Raw genomic sequence first — 20,807 nt, 5'->3', positions numbered from 1 at the left:
ATTGGGCAATAACCATGAGAGCCCTGTTTGTCTCTCAAGATTTATGGGAATTAGTTGAAGATGGCTTTGAAGAACCAGCAGATGAAAATGAGTTTAATAGATTAACTCAAGCAATGAAAGACCTGTTGAAGAGAAATAGGAAGAAGGATTCAAAAGCCCGTGTGTTTTTGTATCAAGCAGTGGACTAGAGTGTGTTTCTAGGGATAGCAGCAGCCAAGACATCCAAAGAAGCATGGCAAACTCTCAAGACAGCCTATCAAGGCATGGAGAAAGTGAAGACAACAAAACTACAGTTGCTGAGGAAAGATTTTGAGAACCTGTGCATGAAGGAGTCAGACAACATTGACTCATTCTTCACACATGTGATTGGTCTGGTCACACAGATGAGGACTCATGGAGAAACCCTTGAAGAAAGGAGGATTGTGGAGAAACTATTGAGGGTCCTACCCTCAAAGTTTGATGTGATTGTCACCACCATAGAAGAGACAAAGGATCTCTCAAACTTTTCAGTTGATGAGCTACATGCATCACTGATAACACATGAGCAGAGGTTGAGTAGGAATGAAAACTCATCTCTAGAACAAGCCTTCAAGACCCAGATGTCCTTTGGAAGAGGAAGAGGTCAAGGCAGAGGAAACAAGAGAGGAAGAGGCAGAAGTCAAAACAGAGGTGGAAGGAACAGCCCAGCAAATGCTCAAGGAAGAGGCAGCAATCCAAATCAGAACCAAGGCCAAGGCAGCAGCCAACAAAGAGGACAACATCATGCTCAAGGACAAAGGTATGAAAAATCCAATGTCCAATGTTATTACTGTAAAAAATATGGGCATTATGCCAGTGAATGTAAAAAGAAGCAGCATGACATGACTAATAGATCTAGTGCAAACATTACTAGAGAAAATATCAGCCAAGATAATGTATTGTTAGCTTGTAACATGGCTGAAACAAACAGTGAAGATATATGGTTTTTAGACTCAGGTTGCAGCAACCATATGACAGGAAACATAGCCCTCTAATCTGCTTTAGATCAAAGTGTGAAATCACAAGTCACACTAGGAACTGATAGCAAAATTTCTGTTATGGGAAAAGGAGAGGTAAAAATATTTACAAAGAAGGGTGAGAAGAAAACCATAGCAGATGTCTACTATGTCCCTGGAATGATATGTAACCTCTTGAGTATTGGACAGCTTGTTCAAAAGGGGTACAATGTCTTCTTTGAGAATGATATATGCACCATCATGGATATAGCACCCAGAAAAAGATGCATTGCTGAAGTGAAGATGACGAGGAACAGGATGTTCCCTCTTAGAATAAGGGCAGATTTGAAAAACAAAGAAGTAATTGCAGCAGTTACCCAAGAGGCTTTCCAAAGCGTGCCAAAGGACGAAAATTGGTTGTAGCACTTGAGATTTGGACATCTCAACTTTGGAGGTCTTAACTTGTTGAGTAGAAAAGGAATGGTAAGAGGATTACCATTGATAGAGAAACCGGATAGCCTTTGTGAAGGCTGCATATTGGGGAAACAACATAGAGAAAGTTTTCCATCAGACAAAAGCATAAGGGCAAAAGCACCCTTAGAGATTGTCCACTCAGATTTATGTGGACCAATGCAAACTCCGTCATTAGCAGGCAGCCAATATTTCCTAACATTCATTGATGACTTTAATAGAAAAACTTGGGTTTATTTCCTTAAGAACAAAAGTGAAGTGTTTGAAAAATTCCGAAATTTCAAAGCACTTGTGGAGAACCAAAGCGGGCTGCATATCAAAGTTTTAAGAACTGATAGAGGAGGTGAGTATATCTCCAAGGATTTCCTACGATTCTGTAGAGAAAATGGAATTCACAAGCAGTTTACAGCTAGGTACACTCCGCAGAAAAATGGAGTTGCTGAAAGGAAGAACAGGACCATCATGGATATGGCGAGGAGCATGCTAAAGGCAAAGCATTTGCCAAATGATTATTGGGCTGAAGCTGTACATTGTGCAATTTACATTTTGAACAGGTGTCCTACAAAAGCAGTGATGAAAAAAGTTCTGGAAGAAGCATGGAGTGGGAGAAAGCAAGGTGTCACCCACTTGAAAGTTTTTGGATGTGTGGCCTATGCACACATTCCAGATCAGCTAAGGAGGAAGTTGGACATAAAAGGGGAGAAATGTGTTTTCATTGGATACAGTGAGGAATCCAAAGCTTACAGATTGCATATCCCATCTACCAAGAAGTTTTTTGTGAGCAGAGATGTTCAATTCATTGAGGAGGAAGTTTGGGATGGAAGCATAGAGAAAACAGTGAATGCTAAAAACTGTTTGTCTCATGATGAAGATGATGAGGAGATGGCTGAAATACATCCCCAAACAGCAGCGCCAACACAAGGACAGCAAGGGACACCATTGAGGATAAATGAAAGTGCTTCTCCAAGCACACCACAAGGAGGAAATTCAAGTGCATCTTCATGCACTTGCACAACAAATGAAAGATGTAAGAAGTTTAGAAATCTAAGTGACATTTATGATGAAGGTATGAATTCCTTATTTGCCTTGTATTGTCATGTTGATGACCCTATTCATTTCGAAGATGCAATTAAGGATAAGAAATGGATAGAAGCTATGGATGAGGAGATTAATGCCATAGAAAGAAACAAGACATGGGATTTGGTTGGGCTACCAAAAGGTAAAGAAGTCATTGGAGTTAAATGGGTCTACAAGACCAAGAGCAATGCTGAAGGTAAAATAGAAAGACACAAGGCAAGGTTGGTTGTCAAAGGGTATAAGCAGCAACATGGGAGAGACTATGAGGAAACTTTCACACCAGTTGCAAGAATGAAAACCGTGAGAGCAGTGCTGTCCATAGCAGCACAAAACAAATGGAAAGTTTACCAAATGGATGTGAAGTCGGCATTCCTAAACGGAGTGTTAATGGAAGAGGTTTACATTGAGCAACCTCTAGGCTATGAGAAAAAAGGTGAAGAGCACAAAGTGTGCAAATTGAAGAAGGCTCTTTATGGGCTGAAGCAAGCACCAAGAGCATGGTACAGTAGGATAGATTCCTATCTGCTGGAAAATGGATATGGGAAATGTGAGGGTGAACCCACCGTCTACATCAGAGAAAAGGATGGTAAAATTTTGATTGTTGTCTTATATGTTGATGATGTGATTCTCACAGGTAATGATGATCATCTCATTGAGAATTTCAAATCAGTCATGAAGGAAGAATTTGAAATGACTGACATGGGTTTGCTGAGATACTTCTTAGGAATAGAAGTAGATCAAAATGAAAATGGAATTTTTATTTCATAAGCAAAATATGTAAATGAAGTATTGGGCAGATTTAACATGCAAGAGTGCAAGGCAGCAATCACTCCCACAGTGATGGGATTAAAACTCAGCAGAGAGGACAGCAGCAAGGATTTTGATCCTAGTTTGTACAAGAGCATTGTTGGCAGCCTTATGTATTTAACAGCAACTAGGCCTGACATAATGTTTGCTGTTAGTTTAATTTCCAGATTCATGGAGAGGCCAAAGGAGGCACATTGGCAGGCAGCAAAAAGAATTCTGAGGTATGTTAAAGGTACAAAAATGTTTGGCATTTTATATACTGTCTCAGAATGTTCAGATTTAATTGGATACACTGATAGTGATTGGGCTGGAAGTGTAGATGATCGAAAAAGCACTTCCGGTTATGTTTTTCACATGGTTTCAGGAGCCATTTCATGGGCTTCTAAGAAGTAGTCCATTGTAGCATTGTCTACAGCAGAGGCTGAATATGTGGCAGCTACAGCAGTAGCATGTCAAACAGTTTGGATGAGAAGGATGTTGAGGAGCTTAGGCCAAGAGCAGGCAAAAGCAACAGTGATTTTTTGTGACAATAGCTCGGCTATTGCATTATCAAAGAATTCAGTGTTTCATAAGAGAACGAAACACATTGACACAAGGTTTCATTACATCAGGGAATTGGTGAACAATGGAGAAATTGTTTTAGAACATTGCAGGACTCAGGAACAGGTTGCAGACATTTTGACAAAGCCATTGGACCAGAAAAGCTTTGAATTTTTGAGGAAGTGTCTAGGTATGACTGAATGCCTAGCAGTTGAAATTAAAGGGGAGTGTTGAAAATATAATTTCAACTGCCAAAACCGCTGCAGCGAAACCACCTGAACATTTCGGACCGCCTTTGGTCAGTAAGCTGTTTCCGTACTCACAAGCCCGATGCAATAAGATTTTTCCATGCATCCTTTGTACCTTTTGCAAAACCACCTCTCCATCGGAACGTAACGTTCGGTAACAAAGGTCCTTCCGATATTCATACCAGCCATTCGATTCCACGAGGGCAAATCAACGGTTGTCGGACTTCCAAATCTGCAGCAAATTAATTTAACGTGTCGTAAAAGTTTTTTTTGTTTGACCGCTGTAAAAGTATTTAATGCAAAGTTATTGTGATGGGTAGAAAGTAGATAAAACTTTTAATTTTAATGTTTTTATTTCCTACGGAGGTATGGGCATGGTAAATATGCATTTACGTGTTATTTTTTTTTATGTATTGCATATACATTGTATATGTTATGTTTTTTTGTTGAGTTGACCATTCTGTAATGAAGCAACAGAACGCACAGCAGTGCGCGGGTGAATGAAAAACAAAAACGAAGACGACCAATGTGTGATGCGGGGAGTATTATGCACAGCAGTGCATAGATTATAAGTGTTGACTCTTGTAATGTAAAAACGGTGAAAACGCAGCAGCGTAAGATGAATCCAAGATTTTGGTATTGTATTTGAAAACATTTGTGAGATGTTGTAACGTGCAGTAGCACATAATGTTTTTGAGCAAGCATATGTAAAAATTGTTTTACAGTAGTATATGTAAAATGTTTTCACAGCAGTAAATGTAAAAGAGATTTTTTTACACACCAGCAGTGTAAAATCTCAGGAGGAGATAGAGTTTTTTTGTTTGTTGGTTGAAATGTATTTTTGGTAAATCCCTCTGAGTGAAAGAGGAAGAAATATGTATCAGGAATTTTGTTTTAATGAATACAAATCTTTTATGGGTGTGTAATACTATGTTCTCAGAAATTTTTGAAGCTTCCCTGTGTTAAAGATTCTAGAGAGAAAAACAGAGCATTGTCTCTATGTGCAGTCTGTTTGTGTGTTTTTGGGATTTTACCAGAAAAATCCCCAACAATGATAAGAATTCTCTATCAAATTCTAGATAATCTTAATGGATGAGAGATAAATATCCATTAAGTTGCTTAGTTGGAGAAAGATGTTAAGTTTGGAAAAAACATAAAATCCTTGTGAAAGAGAAAGGCGAGCTTTTATGGGAAAATCCTAGGCAAGTAGATAAAAAGATCCACAACGGCAGGTAGCCACTAAAGGAAACCTTATCATGAACGAAGGGAATTAAATACCCATTGAATAGATCAACAAGAGGTTGTTGATCCTTGGGCAAGTATTCTCAGCTCGAGGTGAACTGTAGAAAGTCAGTTCTAGGTTGGGTAGAGGTGTTATGTTTTAAAACTGACACCCTATCAGCTATTCGGTTGAATGGTTGGATGGAGATTTTTTGTTTTCAAAGTGACACCCTATCATACATTGTGGGATAAGAAGAAGAATTTCCTGCTCCAATCTATCGACGGAAGCTACCATGACATAGTGATGAATTGTTTTATTGATGTCAAGAAAAGAAGGATGCGCATCAGAAATGGAGGGTGCAAATTTCTCTCGACGTGATCATGTTGTGTATTTGTGTTGGGTGCAAGAGTGATGCACTGTGTGGAGAGATTGGGATGGATAGATTCTTTCTACTTGTCGATGATGTCAGTGATGACAGTTGGCTATGGAAACCGTGCCTTCAGGACACTGACAGGCTCGTTGTTTGCAACGATCTGGCTTCTGGTAAGTACCCTTGCTTTTGTGCGATAATTTTTACATTTGACAGAAGCAAGGATTGATAGTAGCTACCATTTGGTTGCAAAATGGATGCTGCAAAGAGATATGACGGTTCAGGATTTGATGGCCGCAGATATTAATAACAATGGCTTGTTAGGTTCGCTTTCCCTTCTTTTCGTCCCCTTTAATTTAATGATTCGTGCAAGTCTATGTTTGGTTTATTTTCTAGTTTTTCTTCTTCTACAATCTCTATGACTAAGAAAGAAGCATTACTTGTTATTAACAGAAATATAAAAACATATTTGTTCTTGAAATCTTTTCCAATTTACGAGAAACCCAATTTAGGCAAGTAAATAATAGATTTTGGGGAAATAGTTAAATAATGATGCATAAAATTGTAATTCAGCGGCTTGGGGTATATATATATATATATTCCCGTAATTGTCAAGAGAGAGAAGTAGAGCTATATCAGAATGTAGCTGAACATATGAGGCACTCTTATCGAAATTAGTGGGTCAATGCCTGGATCAATGCTTCCCCTAGAACCATCTCCTTGATCAATTTGTACATTATTGCAACATTTAACTCTGCGCAGCTTACACTGAACCTCAATATAATATTTGGGATAGTTCTAAGATGCACAAAATAAGGCATGAAAAGTATGGAGAAGTTTAGATTTGGTAAAGTAGCATAAGCTTCGAGCGTGCTACATGGTGGAGAGGATGCAGTGAAAAACATCTTGAAAGATCTATTGCAAACACATGAAGCATTGGAGTTAAGCTTAGGCTTTTCTATAGCTTAACTTTTGACAGACAAATTTGGTAAGGCCCAACGTAGTGTAAATAATCTGACGCTCGAATTTTAAGTGTGAAATTTTTCCCAAGTGATTCGTAATTCTGGTGAAAGTACAATCGGGGTTAGATATATGGGAATTTAGTCGGACTTAGAGGAGAGAGTACACAATGACATGACTATGTGAGGAAATGCGTTAAAAGCATGTACTTGTTGTAGGGTAGGAAGGAATCCAAGAATTTGGTTGCATCATGTTAAATGGTTTGAAAACATCCTATTTTTTATTCACACAGTCAATGTTTGGAGTCGGATTTTGGAGCTGTTGGGGACTAGTATTAAAAAATGTGGCTTGGTGAAGTGGCACGCCGTAATGTTGCAATCAAAGAATGAGAATTGCCTGCAAGCGATGTGAGGTTCAAAAAGTTAAGTATCATTGCCCCTTCATAATTTGAATAAATATGTCTCCTTAAAAGACTAGAGGAGTTGAGAGTATTGGGTGATAGATGGTGCACGTAAACTGGAGAAATAAATAGGTTAGTAAAAGAGGATAGAAGATTCTCCACAATTACAAAGAACAGTAGTAAAGGAAGAGTATTACTAGTCCTTAGTTTTAACTCTAAATTGCCCTTACAACAACTATCGAAAATTGATATAATTGAGCAATCTATATATATATATATATACATATACATATATAGATATAGATATACATATACATATACATATACATAAGAGTATGAGAAGGGTCTTGAACTTGAGATGTGATAAGTGGTATCAGAGTTCCTAGGTTCAACACTTGGACCTTAAGAGCTCTATCAGAGAAGGGAATTTGATCAACTTAGGACAAAAGAAAAGAGAGACTTGGGAAGAGAGATGACACCCAACATAGGCATTCTAAAGAAGATTGGTCGAAAAAAATAAATAATAGATATCATAAATTATAATGACAAATTCTAGTTCCTTGTATGATAAATTCTCATTATGGTCAGGGAAGGGTACTGAAAGTGAAATTGTTGTCTAAGCAGGGTTTCGAGATAATAAGAACATGAAAGCTTAAAATTTTGTTCCTCAATTTTGTGTTTAAATGTAATTTTTCCCTACAGTCAAAAAATTTGAATACATTGTGTGGAGGACAGTGTGAGTAGGCTTTCTTAAGTCAGAATCTGGATTGCTAAAATATGCACTAACATTAATTTTCAGTAATTAGCATGGATGAAAGGGCTAAATCACATATGGCTCTTGTTCCCTAACCTAAATCCTGAGCACTTTTTGCTGCGAAGATGGGGAGATCTTCCTGGTACGAAAAGGCTCATACCAAGAAATGGGCATGGACTAAAGAAGAAGACCACCTCCTCATCTCACATATTCGATTGCATGGTGAAGGCGGCTAGAGCTCCGTTCCTAAGGCTGCAGGTTTATTGCCAAATTTCTGTTTTTCTTTAATGAAATTAATAACTGCTTGTAAACTGGTTTAATAAACTACAGATAGTGTTTCTTGATTTACCAGTGAATATATACAACAATTTTAGATCAAATCAAAGCCCATGATAATAGAGCAAGGTCAAATTTGCCTACAAAAGCAAGGGATATATACAAATGGCATGGGATATTTACCCTCGGGACTAATTCAATATTAGTAATATCAAAGAGCATTTATGGAAACCCAAATTTTCGGTTCCTTCTTTGGTGAAAGAAATTTATAATGATTAGCAATGTTGATAGAATATATAATGCATTTTAGACGACTCGATGTCCACAGTTGTAAATCTATCAACGCTTTTGGAATTCAAGGATTTTTTTCTTTATCCTTTTGATTTAACTAAAATTAAAGCGAATGTATCCACCTGTATAAAAGTTAGACTGCTCTATTAATGGTGGTAACAATTGAACTATATATCAGTTCTTGCATTGTTTTATATTATACCGATGTGCCTTATGTGAGAACTTCTGCCAACAAGGGTTCGATATATCAGTATAGACTACAATGTCATCACTGGACACATAAGTGGACCCTCTCTACAGTTCAGGTGAATAAATAAGTTTCATCATGGGAAGGGTGTCACCAGTCCATTTATTTCCATTAGAGTCATATATATGACTAAAAAAATATAAATATAAATACAAATATAAATATAAATTTGTCATTAAGTAAGTTACCTAAATACAAGCCTTATTAGTCTCAATTAGGACGTAACAGTTAAGTAACTAGGTGGTTCCCAATTTTACAGTTGATCTGGTAAAGATATGTTAGAAGGGACGAATTCTTGTCCATCAAATTATACTAAATGTGTCCCTTGTCATGATTTAAAGTATATTAATACTTTTCCTTGGGGTGCTACATCTAATACAAAAATGGGAACAAAACAAGAAATGGATCATGCATATTAGGTTCTTCCACTGCTAGATATGCATGTAATGAATCTATCCCCTTATGCCAATTTACATAATGATTTTTATCCAAGGTTTCTTCTATGAGGGTTACATTAGGGGAATTTTGAGATCTAAATGGGCCTCCTAAGAAAATTATAAAATAATAGTGGAAATAATAAAATAAGATTAGATTATATCATCAAATTTAGAGGGAAAAAAAGAAAAAACTATTTCTTCAACTTGTATTTTCAATTTATGTCCCTATGGGTTAACTAAAATTTCGATAGGAAACACTCGTTGGATGCATTTTGATTCCTCATCTAACGAGTACCCATGTTGCATACTTTCAATGGACCCCAGTACAAAAAAACTGAGAAATATATGAAAAACATGATTGCAATCACATGTTTTTATGTATTTCTCATTTTTCGTGTAGTAGAGTCCACCGAAAGTACGAAACATGGATACTCCTTGGATGAGGAATTGAATTTTGCATCCAACGAGTACTCTTGCTCGAAATTTGAGTAAAACCATAGGGAGATAAGTTGAAAATATGAGTCGAAAAAAGTAGTTTTATTATTTTATTATTTTTTAATCTTTTTACCTTTTTATTCCAAAAATGGTGAACCATCCCCTAGGGTTGAAATAATAATCTTGAATCCTATTGGTTCTTATAAAATTTATTTTGGTTGTACATTTTTCTTAGGAGGCCCATTTTAGACCTCAAAATTCCCCTAATGACCAGAATTAGATGCACGAGTATGTGAGAAGATGGTTGAAACTAAGCACGCACTAAATTCAATTTTCCATATTAGCTTGTTAAATGGCCTCCTTGAGATTTAAAAGAGTGATTGATACATTGAAAATACTTAAGGGAAATATGTACAAGCCATACTCCAAGCATTAGACTATCCAATATCTTTGTAAAATGTTTTTTTTAGTAGGCAATGTAGAGCTAGCACTAATGTTCTATAAAATACATGACTGTGAAAGGACTCATCACCAATATTTTATGGAAGTTATTCATTATTTATACATATGTATATTTACAGATCTATATATAGTTTGGGAGTACATGTAAACTCCATTAGTTTGATGCATTTCTAAAACATAAATGGGTGTGGCATCCATAGCAAGAAATCCTTTCTCGCATGAAAAATGAAATCTTGAGAGGATTGATTATTTTCGTACCTTTAGTAGTAAATAACCAACCTAAATGCTACCCCTTGATGGAATATACTCAAAATTATTGTGGAAAGTCTTGTAATTCTACTCCATTGGAAAAAAAAAATCTTGAATGGCAGTCATAGAGAAAAACATTATTGGTAGACAACTTCCTGCTATTTCAAAATTGTGTAATAATGGACAAGCACAAAGTAATTAGAGAAAGAATAACAAACTATGCAATAGCTAGTTGTTAATTCGATGAGATGCATCAACTATATTGGCTGGCTAAAAAAAAAGGGAGCTAAGTAGGTACTTATAATTGAGATTGTTGTGCACAAGGATAATTAATTTCGATAAAATGATATCTAGCAATCTATTAAAATTGATTTACAATCATACAATATGGAAGGCATATTTTGTACCACTATTTCCTACCAAGCAATATTGGAGAAGTTTTCTTGTCAGATTGCATTGATAGTACTATGAGGTTTTTAATATGGCAACATAACAACTATTGCATAAACTATTTTGCCATTTATTTTAATGAAATTGATAATTGATCTTGTTTCCAAGGAATGAATTATATTCTTTTTTCTACCAGGTTGTGCTCTAATGTTTAAGGTGGGGTGGCAACATGTTGATGACCTAGGTTCAAACGCTAGTACGCAAACTGCCTTGGAAATTAAGTGGTTGTGGAGTTTGAGAATATTGTAACCTTTGTTTATGATTCATGTATAGGAGGTGTATGTACATGCATACTAATTGTTTGATTTGTTTTGGATATACAAACGTGATTATTCATGGCCCAACAATGCGTTAGAGTAGTGTTAGAAAGAGAAAACATGAATTCATGAAAAGAAACCAATTCAAGATAGTTAAGAAAAAGGGGATAAAATCATTTGGCATAACTCAACTATGTGTGATGTACTTTTGAGTACCAATCAATTATTTTCTCGGTTAAGGCAAAGGTTAAGGTTGTCTTTAAACTTTAAATATAACATGGTAATCCATACTAGATTAACTATCATTGACAATGGTATGCTTTATGATTGGATGGAGGTCATGTTTCCTATGTCATTGAGACCTTGTCTTATGAAAGATTCAATCTCAAAACCCAATTTAATTGGTATTGTACAATTGTATTATGCGTGATTACCTCTATGTTATCATTTTCTCTCATAGTGTTGAATTTTCTCGCAAACATATATGACCAGGATTAGCCCATTAGAAGCACTTAATTCCTTTGATATGAATTTATTTAGTTAGGCTCTGGTTTTGGTCCATTATTTCTCTATTCTCCATTTGAAAAACCGAGCTTGGTTTGATTGGACCTGCCTAGATGTAGCTATGAATAAATGATTAAAAGGAACCTTTGGCGTTGACTTGATGTTATGTTAATGATACTAACATTGTTTGAAAACATGTGGATAATGTGACTGATGCAAGGAAACTACAAGAAGCAAGTTTTCGGCAAGAATACAAATGTATTGGAATAAAATGCATTTCTTCATATTATTTAAATGAAATGAAATTGAAAATGAGGAATCATAGTTAAATGGCGGAAAAAATTTAACCCGTAGCTACTGAAATAGTAGCATTGTTATATTGAAGTTATGATATTAACTGTTGTAAACTAGAATTTAGAAGAAGGCATCTAAAGTCTCTCACACAATTTATTGAAACAAATGTTACATGTAGCAATTGTAGGAGATTTGTTGGTAGAACTCCTTTGTATCCTATATCTGGGAAAGATCTGATTCAGGTGGCAATGCAATGGGAACCTTCAAATTTAGAAATAGTTACTGGAGAATGAGGAAATAAATTGTAAGATGCAGAAATGACTAGAGAATACACTGAGGATGGTGTGAATTTAAGGGGGGGAGGAATGTAATACCCGTCCATTGCTATCATGTCAAATAAAGTTAGACTGAGTTATGGAAAAAAAGCTAGGTCTGGGGGTAAAAATGGGAGTAAATATTATATTACTAAATAGCTGAAGGGAATTTAAATGCCTGGAAAATGAGACAACTAGAGATGAGACTCTTGCCAAATGAAATCCCATTGGTGAATGGGAATTGATAATTATTTCATGATAATAATTCTAGATTAGCTTAATGGATGGGAGATAAATATCCATTAAGTTGCTTAGCTGGAGAAAGATGCTAAGTTTGGAAAAAACATAAAAACCTTGCAGGAGAGAAAGGTGAGCTTTTATGTGAAATCCTAGGCAAGTGGATAAAAATATCCACATAAGCGGGACATCGCTAAAGGAAACCTTATCATAAACGAAGGGAATTAAATACCCATTGAAGAAATCACCAAGAGTTTGTTGATCCTTGGGAAATCATTCTCAGCTCGGGGTGAATTGTTGAAAGTCAGCTCTAGGTTGGGTGGAGGTGCTCTGTTCTCCAAGTGATACGCTTTCAGTTATTTAGTTGAATGGTTGGGTGGAGGTGTTCTGTTTTCCAAGTGATACCCTATCAACTATTTAGTTGAATGGTTGGGTGGAGGTGTTATGTTTTCCAAGTGACACCCTATCAGCGATTCGATTGAATGCGAGCATGGAGGAACCATTACTAGTGTATATGAGCCCTTAAATAAATATATGTCTCCTTAAAAGTCTAGAGGAGTTGAGAGTATTGGTTGATAGATGGCACATGTAAACTAGAGAAATAAATAGGTCAGTAAAAGAGGACAAAAGATTATCCACAATTACAAAGAATAGTAGTAAAGGAAGAGTATTACTAGTCCTTAGTTTTAACTCTAAATTACCCTTACAACAACTATCAAAAATTGATATAATTAAGTAATATATATATATATATATATATATATATATATATATATATATATATGAGAAGGGTCTTGAAGTGGAGATGTGACAAGTGGTATCAGAGTTCCTAGGCTCAACACTTGGACCTTAAGAGCTCTATTAGGGAAGGAAATTCGATCAACTTAGGACAAAAATGAGGCTTGGGATCTAGTGGAGTTGCCGGCTGCAAGGAAACCCATTGGCAGCAAATGGGTGTTCAAGAAGAATTCAAATGCAGAAGGAAAGGTGGAGAAATACAAAGCTCGGTTCGTAGCAAAAGGTTATTCCCAGGTGTCGGGAATTGATTTTGGTGATATTTTTTCTCCTGTTGCCAAGGTAACTTCTATTAGATTACTTTTATCTATTGCTGCTGATTTTGATTTTTAGGTAGAACCGATAGATGTGAAGACAACATTTCTTCACAAGGATCTAGAAGAGGAAATCTACATGAAGCAACCTGAAGGCTTTGCGGTGAAGGGTAAGAAAGAACTGGTATGCAAGTTAAAGAAGTCTCTGTATGGGTTAAAACAGTCACCAAGGATGTGGTATCAAAAATTTGATACATTCATATGGGGACTTGGCTTCACCAGAAGCAAAGCATATCACTGTGTGTATTTTAAATTAATTCGTGACTGTGTTATTTATTTGGTCTTGTATGTGGATGATATGTTGCTAGTTAGAAATGACAAAGATATTATCCAGGATTTGAAGACCTAATTGTCCTCCAAATTCGACATGAAAGATCTTAGTGCTGCAAAATATATTTTGGGCATGGAAATTGAAAGATATTGAGCAAAGAGGAAGCTTTGGTTAAACCAGAGGAAGTATGTCGAGACAATATTGCAAAGATTTAATATGTAGGATAGTAAACGGGTGAAGGTTCCTATTCCTGTAGGTGTAAAGTTATCTGTTGAACAGTGTCCCAAGACACAAGAAGAGGAAGAGGACATGTCCCGTGTTCCATATGCAAGTGCAGTTGGTAGCCTGATGTATGCAATGGTCTGTACTAGATCAAAAATTACACATGCAGTGGGAGTATTGAGCAAGTTTATGTCAAAACTAGGAAATGAGCATTGGACAACAGTGAAGCCGGTTTTCAGGTATTTGTCTGGCACTAGTGATTATGGTTTGTGCTACTAAGGAAGACCAGGATTGGACAGAGTGTTGGATATTCGCAGCTTTGTTGATGCAGACTGGGCTGGAGATCTGGATCAAAGAAGATCTACAAGTGGGTATGTGTTTAACCTATTTGGAGGTGCAGTCAGTTGGATGACTGAGAAACAATTTGAAGTGGCACTATCAACTACAAAGGCAAAATACATAGCAGCCACTCATGCAAGCAAGGAAGTAGTTTGGTTGCAGAGATTGTGTTCAAGTATGGGGTTAGTACAGGGAGCTATAAGGATAGACTGTGACAGCCAAAGTGCAATTTTATTGGCAAAGAACATGGCATGTCATTCAAAGACAAAGCACATTGATGTTCAATATCACTTTGTGAGGGATATGATAGAAGACAAAAAGGTGTTGTTGGTAAAGGTGGACAATTTGAAGAATACTGCAGATGCATTGAAAAAATCTGTGAGCTCTGAGAAGTTCTCTTGGTGTAGAGAAACAATGGGCATTGTAGGGATGGATAAATGACTAAGCTCTCTTGTGGCCCCCTATGGAAAGAAAACAACAAGTGGGAGAATGTCGGGTTGTGTTATATTCTTTCCACGACTAGCCCACGTAGTTAACTGGGGGGTTAGAGAGCAGGTAGAGGCCCCCTTCGTTGCACCGATTGTGTAACAGGGGTGTCATAGGGTGTTTGAGAGGTGCAGGTAACGCCACTCTATGGGGTCCGGGGCAGCACCCCGGAAAATTTTGGTTTTGGAACCTATGTTAGGTTGGGCGGACCCACCTATGGTTTTGTGCATTAATTTTTAGTAATTAGCATGGACGAAAGGGCTAAATCAAATATGGATCTTGTTCCCTAACCTAAATCCTAAGCACTTTTCACTACGAATATGGGGAGATCTTATTGGTACGAAAAGGCTCATACTAAGAAAGGGGCATGGACTAAAGAAGAAGACCACCTCCTCATCTAACATATTCAATTGCATGGTGAAGGCGGCTAGAGCTCTGTTCCTAAGGCCGCAGGTTTATTGCCAAATTTCCATTTTGCTTTAATGAAATTAATAACTACTTGTAAACTGGTTTAATACATTACATATAATGTTTATTGATTTACCAGTGAATATATACAACAATTTTAGATCAAATCAAAGCCCATGATAATAGAGCAAGGTCAAATTTGCCTACAAAAGCAAGGGATATATACAAATGGCATGGGATATTCACCCTCGGGACTAATTCAATATTAAATATTAACATATTAGTAATATCAAAGAGCATTTATGGAAGCCCAAACTTTTGGTTTCATCTTTGGTGAAAGACATTTATAATGATTAAAAATGTTGATAAAATATATAACGCATTTTAGACGACCGGATGTCCACAGTTGTAAATCTATCAATGCTTCTAGAATTCAGGGATTTTTTTTCTTTATCCTTTTGATTTAAATCAAATTAAAGCAAATGTATCTACCTGTATAAAAGTTAGACCGCTTTGTTAATGGTGGTAACAATTGAACTATCTATCAGTTCTTGCATTGTTTTATATTATACCGATGTGCCTTATGTAAGAACTTCTGCCAACAAGGGATCGATATATTGGTATAGACTACAATGTTGTCATTGGACACCTAAGTGGACCCTATCTACAATTCAGGTGAATAAATAAGTCTCATCATGGGAAGGGTGTCACCAGTCCATTTATTTCCATTAGAGTCATATATATGACTAAAAAAATATAAATATAAATATAAATTTGTCATTAAGTAAGTTACCTAAATAGAAGCCTTATTAGTCTCAATTAGGACGTAACAGTTAAGTAACTAGGTGGTTCCCAATTTTACAGTTGATCTGGTAAAGATATGGTAATTGAGATTGTTGTGCACAAGGATAATTAATTTCGATAAAATAATATCTAGCAGTCTATTAAAATTGATTTACAATCGTACAATATGGAAGGCATATTTTGTACCACTATTTCCTACCAAGCAATATTGGAGAAGTTTTCCTGTTAGATTGCATTTATAGTACTATGAGGTTTTTAATATGGCAACATAACAATTGTTGCATAAACTATTCTGGCATTTATTTTAATGAAATTGATAATTGATCTTGTTTCCAATGAATGAATTATATTCTTTTGTCTACCAGGTTGTGATCTAATGTTTAAGGTGGGGTGTCAACATGTTGATGACCTAGGTTCAAACCCTGGTACACATTGTTCCCTAGAAATTAAGTGGTTGTGGAGTTTGAGAACATTGTAACCTTTGTTTATGATTCATGTATAGGAGGTGTATGTACATGCATACTAATTGTTTGATTTGTTTTGGATATACACACTGGATTTGTCATGGCCCAACAACGCATTAGAGTAGTGTTAGAAAGAGCAAACATGAATTCATGAAAAGAAACCAATGCAAGATAGTTAAAAAAAAGGGGGATAAATCATCTGGCATAACTCGACTATGTGTGATGTACTTTTGAGTACTAATCAATTATTTTCTCGTTTAAGGACAAGGTTAAGGTTGTCATTAAACTTCAAATATAACATGGTAATCCATACTAGATTAACTATCATTGACAATGGTATGCTTTATGATTGGATGGAGGCCATGTTTCCTATGTTATTGAGACCTTGTCTTATGAAATATTCAATCTCAAAATCAAATTTAATTGGTAATGTACAATTGTATTATGCGTGATTACCTCTATGTTATCATTTTCTCTCATTATGTTGAATTTTCTTGCAAACATTTATGACCAGGATTATCTCATTAGAAGCACTTAAATCCTTTGATATGAATTTATTTAGCTGGGCTCTAGTTTCGGTCCATTATTTCTCTATTCTCCATTTGAAAAACCGAGCTTGCTTTGATTGGACCTGCCTAGATGTAGTTGTGAATAAATAATTAAAAGGAACCTTTGGTGTTGACTTGATATTATGTTAATGATACTAACATTGTTTGAAAACTTGTGGATGATGTGACTGATGCGGGGAGACTGCAGGAAGCAAGTGTTCGACAAGAATACGAATGCATTGGAATAAAATGTATTTCTTCATATTATTTAAATGCAATGAAATTGAAAATGAGGAATCATAGTTAAATGGCAGGAAAAATTTAACCCGTAGCTACTCAAATAGTAGTATTGTTATATTAAAGTTATGATATTAACTGTTGTAAACTAGAATTTAGAAGAAGGCATCTCATGTCTCTCACAAAATTGATTGAAACAAATGTTACAAGTAGCACTTGAAGGAGACTTGCTGGTAGAACTCCTTTGTATCCTATATCTAGGAAAGATCTGATTCAGGTGGCAATGCAATGGGAACCTGTAATTTTAGAAAGAGCTACCTGAGAATGAGGAAATAAATTGTAAGATGCAGAAATGACTAGAGAATACACTAAGGATGGTGTGAATTTAAGGGGGGAAGAATGTAATACCCCTCCATTGCTATCATGTCGAATAAAGTTAGACTGAGTTATAGCAGAAAAGCTAGGACTGGGGGTAAAAATGGGAGTAAATATTTTATTACCAAATAGATAAAGGGAATTTAAATGCTTGGAAAATGAGACACCTAGAGATGAGACTCTTGCCAAATGAAATCCCATTGGTGAATGGGAATCGATAATTATTTCATGATAAGAATTATAGATAAGCTTAATGGATGGGAGATAAATATCCATTAAGTTGCTTAGCTGGAGAAAGATGATAAGTTTGGAAAAAACATAAAAGCCTCGCAGGAGAGAAAGGCGAGCTTTTATGGGAAAATCCTAGGCAAGTGGATAAAAATATCCACATAAGCGGGACGTTGCTAAAGGAAACCTTATCATGAAAGAAGGGAATTAAATACCCATTGAAGAAATCAACAAGAGTTTGTTGATCCTTGGGAAAGTATTCTCAGCTCGGGGTGAATTGTTGAAAGTCAGCTCTAGGTTGAGTGGAGGTGTTTTGTTTTCCAAGTGATACCCTATTAGCTATTCAGTTGAATGGTTGGGTGGAGGTGTTATGTTTTCCAAGTGACACCCTATCAGCTATTCGATTGAATGCGAGAATGGAGGAACCATTACTGGCGTATATGAGCCCTATGCACAAAGCCGAAATGTCTGGCCACGGAGAAAATTTGCTCTTCAGCTTGCTGAAAGACGAACAGGTGACGATGCTCATGTCCCTTCCAAGCCCCTTTGCCCTAAGGAGTACAGGGGTCTGGAAAGAGAGGCTTGTATTCTACAATATTCTGTTTTTGGACAGTGGGGAATCGAATTCATTGAAGGATGTGGGTCTGAAATTTGAAATGGAGTCAATGAAGAAGTCTCAAAGGTATTCTGTGATAATAAGCCTGTAGGACAAGTGAGTTCTGTGACACGAAACAATTCATTCATCTTAAATGTAGTTGTTGATGATAGTAATAAATATTTAAAATCAATTTATTGATTATGTGATTCACATTTAAAAAGGGTGGAGGAAGAATTTTCACAGTTCGAGAACTGCACCTGCAATGTTGACAACAGCCAATGTGAGAGAAGGCCTTAAGAGGCTGGAGTTAGAATCAGTTTCTTCTGTCTTGAAGCAAGCTATTTTGGGGTTTTTGATATATTTTTCGTTCTGAATAAGCATTTATTGGTTCATTAGGGATCATTTTGCAGGAAAATAAACCAGTTCCATCCCCGATGCCTTTTATTTCTGCATTGTGATGATGTGCACAATCGATTATGGAGATATTACTTCGACGAGAACAATAACAATGTTTTTTTCATGCTTGTTGTCTTTTTTGGTTTTGGGCTTACTGATATTTTTCTTGCTGGAATGGTATCATACGTTGTGGGATAAGCAGAAGAATTTCCTACTCCAAGCTGTCAACCCCTCCATAGCAAGAACCTAGTACTTCTCCCCATCCAAGTCTTCATGTTGAAACCCTTGAGTTGATGCTCAATCAAGAACTGCCTGAAAAATCACCAAAATTCTATGCTCAAAACTCCAATATGAAGAGAGTGACAGGTCTACCAAGCAAGTATATGTCCACCAACTCCAACAACTCCACGTAAGGAATCTGCCAAGAAAGTATATGTCCACCTGCCCAGTCCACCTATGACTACAGATCATATCTTTCGAGAGGAGTGGTCCGGAGGACAACCAAGAAATGTGAAACAACTACAAGTCTAATACATCCCTGAAAATGCTTGACAACTCAATCTAATACCAAGGTGCAATGAAAAAGGATCCATCTATCCTTTTTTAGGCCTAATAACATCCAAGTGAACAAAAGGAATGTACCCAAATGTACTCTCAATCAACATCCTAATCTCTTGCCCATTGACGAATTGTGTTGTTGTCGAAACTTTCAGCTTGACAACTATCATCATCAATTCAATTTCAATTTTGTCATCGATTCCCCCCCTTTTTTGCTAAAAGGAGAGACCATAACCATCGCCATTTGTTTTGAACTCCCCCCCTTAAGATGTAGGAGAGTTTCACTATTGCACTCCCCCTTTCAGGTGCATGAGAGTGCCATATTCATTTCATTGTTGGTGGCAATATTTGTCTTCATGTGAGATGGAATTCTTCGATAAAATATAAATATCGTTTGACTGTTTACAACCACTCCCAAGGATCAATCCATTCATAATTAATCTTCAATCTAGATGGTTTCTTTTTTTTGGAACAATTCTCTGATGAATGATTTTTTTTGCCACAGTGGTGACAAGGATGGAGATCAAAACAATGATCCTCCATATGATTGGTTCTTTGACAATGCTGACATTTTGGCTTTTCTTCAACTTTCTTATTGATTTTTGATGTTGCTTGATCAAGTAATTCTCCACTGGTGAACTTGGTTGTATTTGAATAATTAGGAATATGCAAGTCGTTGTCATCGTTTTCATATCCTAAACCATATTGGTTTTTGTTGCACTGAATTTCTTCGCACAATTTGATGATTGGCTTTGAAAAAGAAGGTTCAACTTGATCATGTACAGCTTCTACACTTGAAATTGTTTCGTGGAGTGGATTGGAATCATGACCTTCATTATCTTTATAATCATTATGATTATCTTCGAATAGAATATTATTATAAACAAGAACTTGTTTAGAAACACAACCCTTTAGTTGCAGCTCATTACGTTGTAGTTGTGACTCAAGTTGGAAAAACTAAATGGCTTCATGTGCATAATGTAGATGCCTTTTAATATTAGAAAGAGTGTCTTTCTTGCCTTTCATTGTGTCCTTAGCGGTAGATAATATCAGATTGTTTAGAAACCTAACAATTAAATACTTTGCTCCATTTGAACTCGCTCACTTGGATTTCACGCTGACTTGATTTTTCTTCAACATGATGAGGATGTCGGATGCGACCGAAAATGTACCTTTTGCTAAAATTTTGGTTTTGGAACCTATGTTAGGTTGGGCAGACCCACCTATGGTTTTGTGCATTAATTTTTAGTAATCAGCATGGATGAAAGGGATAAATCACATATGGATCTTGTTCCCTAACCTGAATCCTAAGCACTTTTCGCTGCAAAGATGGGGAGATCTTCCTGGTATGAAAAGGTTCATACCAAGAAATGGGCATGGACTAACGAAGAAGACCACATCCTCATCTCACATATTCGATTGCATGGTGAAGGCGGCTAGAGCTCTGTTCCTAAGGCCACAGGTTTATTGCTAAATTTCTGTTTTTCT

General features: G+C 36.3%; 2 pseudogenes; both read left to right on the top strand.

Moving 5' to 3' along the window:
* Positions 1-20,807, top strand: part of LOC149228325 (protein EXORDIUM-like 2 pseudogene) — a 58,461-nt pseudogene that overhangs the window by 11,768 nt on the left and 25,886 nt on the right.
* LOC149228326 (two-pore potassium channel 3-like) lies at positions 18,184-19,011 on the top strand (annotated as a pseudogene).

This window comes from Pinus tabuliformis, chromosome J (assembly GCF_031772625.1).
Source record: "Pinus tabuliformis cultivar Carrire ecotype Pingquan chromosome J, CPIR1, whole genome shotgun sequence".
Taxonomy (NCBI): domain Eukaryota; kingdom Viridiplantae; phylum Streptophyta; class Pinopsida; order Pinales; family Pinaceae; genus Pinus; species Pinus tabuliformis.
The sequence above is the reverse complement of the archived record's forward strand: the minus strand, read 5'-3'. Positions and strand labels throughout refer to the sequence as shown.